General features: G+C 56.5%; 1 long non-coding RNA gene across 1 annotated transcript; it reads right to left on the bottom strand.

The window, feature by feature from the left end:
• Positions 1–1,585: 1,585 nt before the first annotated feature.
• Positions 1,586–2,811, bottom strand: LOC149126347 (uncharacterized). The gene is made up of 2 exons (XR_016234958.1): positions 2,371–2,811; positions 1,586–1,872 (listed from the first exon to the last, which is right to left on the bottom strand). It is a non-coding gene; the product is annotated as an uncharacterized LOC149126347 (long non-coding RNA).
• Positions 2,812–3,186: the final 375 nt, after the last annotated feature.

The following is a 3,186-nucleotide window of genomic DNA, read 5'->3' as shown; positions in this document are numbered from 1 at the left end:
TTGGACAGAGCTGAACATGAAGTAGGGATCAGTGCTGCAGAGAAAACTAAACTAGGAACAAAGAACCCGGCATGAGAAGAGTGGCTGGTTTGCAATTTTAAACAAGATCTTCCTGCAAATAAGTCATTTTTGGAATGCTACCAAATACAGCTATCATAAACCTTCTTCAAGGTCAATCACATGTCAGTCTTCTACAAACAGATTCACCTTGCATTTGCTATTTGTTTTGTCTCGCTGCTAAAGCTGGTGTTTATGGAACCACAAGCAGGTGGAGGAAGCTGGCCCAGGCATCCTCCCCGCACTGGCTGGCCCTGCATCTGGCTGGAGTCCCGCCTGCTGCTTGAGAGGCCACAGCTGCAGCTTAGACAAGTTAGCCAAGGGGCCCCGGGTCCTCAGGCCCCAAGAGCAAGGCCAGGTTGAAACCCTGAGTTGACTGACCATGAACGTCACACCGTGGAGCCCTCTCTGCAGCCATCTTTCTGTGCTGGTCCCTGCCAGGCCCCAGGCCCTACAGCAGCTCCCTAAACAATGGGTGGGCTCTTCTCCCACACCCTCTTCAGCTCCTCACCAGTGGGCCTTTGTCTGCATCGGCCTTCTTGTACCCACATAGGTTGGCATGGTTGCCACCTCAGACTCTTGGCTTTTTAAATATATATATATATTTATTTTTATTTTATTCTGGAAGACAGAGTTACAGAGAGAGGTAGAGACAGAGAGAGAGGTCTTCCATCTGCTGGTTCACTCCCCAATTGGCCACAACAGCCGGAGTTGAGCTGTTCTGAAGCCAGGAGCCAGTGCAGGGGCCCAAGGACTTGGGCCATCTTCTACTGCTTTCCCAGCCCATAGCAGAGAGCTGGCTCAGAAGTGGAGCAGCCAGGACTTGAACTGGCGCCCATATGGGATGCAGGTGCTGCAAGCCAGGGCTTTAACCAGCTGCACCATCCTTTTAAGATTTTATTTATCTAAATGAAAGTCAGAGTTACAGAGAGGTGGGGTGGGGGGAGCCCAGACTCTTGGCTTTGTCCTCTCCACTGCCTTTTCCCAGGCCCCTTTGGACCACCTGGCTTTCCTCCCTGTGCCAGCTGGGCACACTGGGCCTCTCTGACCTGGCTCTTTAACACTGAACTACCATCTCCTAGACAGACACCATCCCAGCCTGAGCAGCTCCCAGCAGCCCCCGGGGCCCAGCCATCCTCCATGGCCTTCAGTGACAGGAGCACTGCCCACCCCACACGCCCCACACTGCATCCATGGAAGGCTGTCCACTCTGCAGCAGGGCTCGAACCAGCATCTGGGTCCAAACCCCTGCTCTGCTGGCGTCGGATTGGACGGCATCAGGCAGGAAGTGGAATCACTCTGTCTCCTTGTCTCAGAACTGGAGGAGAAAGGCTTCTCTCACAGGGAGGTGGGGAGAGTAAATGGCTAAGCAGGTGGAGCGCTCACAGGTGCCCCAACACAGGAGCATTTGCCGGGGTGAGGAGGAAGTGAGAGACCATCTGGATATCCAGGTGGTCCGGCTCGGCCACTTCCTGGCTGTGTGAGCTTGAGCAAGTCTCGTGGCCTCTCTGGACTTCAGATTCTTAAGTTTAAATTTATTTATGCTGTTTATTGAAGAGACAGAGAGTTGGGGAAAAATAATTAAAAGCTCATCCATTGGCTCCCACCTCAGCCAGGAACTGGGAACGCAGTCATGGTCTCCCTCGTGGGCAGCAGGGATCCAATTACTTGAGCTTTTAGCTGCTGCCTCCCAGGCTGCTCGTTAGCAGGAAGCTGGATTCAGGGGCTCCGGTCAGTCGGGACTGGAACCAAGGCATTCTGATGTGGGTGTGGGTGCCCTGAGCCGTGGCTTAACCACCAGGCCAATCCGCGTCCCTAAATTTAAATTTAGGTTAATTCAAATGAAATCACGGATGCTTATTTCACTCATGCTCGCCTTGGGAGTCAGCGGAGATGGCTCCAGGCACCGGGTTCCGGCCACCCATGTGTGAGACCTGGCTCCCAGCTTCTGCCCTGGGCTGGCCCTGGGTGTTGCAGGCAGATGGGGAGGGAACCAGTGGGTGGAAATACTCTCTGTCTCTCAAAAGAAAGACAGAGAGTATTTTCAAAGAAATAAAGTGTCTTAAATGAAATCAAATTTAAAAAGCAGTTCCTTCATCACAGGTCGAGTGCTCCAGGGCTACAGATTGACAACGCAGTTCTAGCATCTTCCTTCCTCCTTCCCCCCTGCCCTCCCCCCTCCTCTCCCCCTCCCTTCCTCCCCCTTCCCTTCTCCCTCCCTCCCCCCTTCCCTCCTCCCTCCCTCCCTCCCTCCCTCCCCTCCTCCCTCCCTCCCTCCCCTCCTCCCTCCCTTCCCAGAGTCCCCGAGTCCACCTGCTCCACTCAGCATCTCCTGGGGAGTCAGGCTGAGCAGGGTTTGAATCTCAACTCCTTGGACAAGTCGCAGCCCTCTGCTGAGCCTCCGTTTCCCCGCAATGGGCCAGATTGTAAGAGGATCGCAGCAGGGGTAGTGTGGATAGAGAGTGGTCCTGCCTCTCATGGCCGTGGAGCAAGGACAGGGTTGAACGGAGGCAGAGCAGGGATGTGGGGTCCCTGCAAAAACAGGAGGGCACAGGCAGGAGAGGCTGGGGCAGCCAAGGGGACAAAGTCCAGGTGGCTGCACAGGTGCAGGTGACCACACACAGCCCAGCCCCTGGGAGGGGTGGCCTGGCCCTGAATCTGGCAGGAGGGAGGCTCACGCGGTGCTGAGTCACCTCCCAGCCTTGAGGAATTCCTGGGAGGGGTGTGAGACACTGCACGTCCTGATTGGGTGGAGAGGGGCGTGACTTGCAGCCACACACGCCCTGCCTGCCTGCCAGCTCAGCCTTCCCAGTGTGTCTGCCACCCCCTCCCCAGCCTGGGACAGTGAACTTGGAGTCGTGCTGGGGGGCAGGAGGCAGCTAAGGGCCCCCTGGGGGTTCAGGAGTTGAACTCAGACCCTGACCCAGTCCTCCTAGAGTCGTGTCAGTGGGTGCCAGGCTCTGTCCCCAGAAGCAGTGACCCCAGCAGGCTCTTTGCTCTCTGAGCTACAGGTCCACAAAATGGGCATGAACGGCACCAGGGGTGGGGGGGCCTCATCCCTCCTGCTTCCCCCACCTCCACCCCTGGGAGGGCCAGGCGCTGTGCAGAGGGGAAAGCCCCGTGCCCCTG

Source organism: Oryctolagus cuniculus, chromosome 6 (genome assembly GCF_051225735.1).
Source record: "Oryctolagus cuniculus isolate XC-2025 breed Fujian yellow rabbit chromosome 6, ASM5122573v1, whole genome shotgun sequence".
Lineage (NCBI taxonomy): Eukaryota > Metazoa > Chordata > Mammalia > Lagomorpha > Leporidae > Oryctolagus > Oryctolagus cuniculus.
This window is presented reverse-complemented; position numbering and strand designations above follow the sequence as displayed.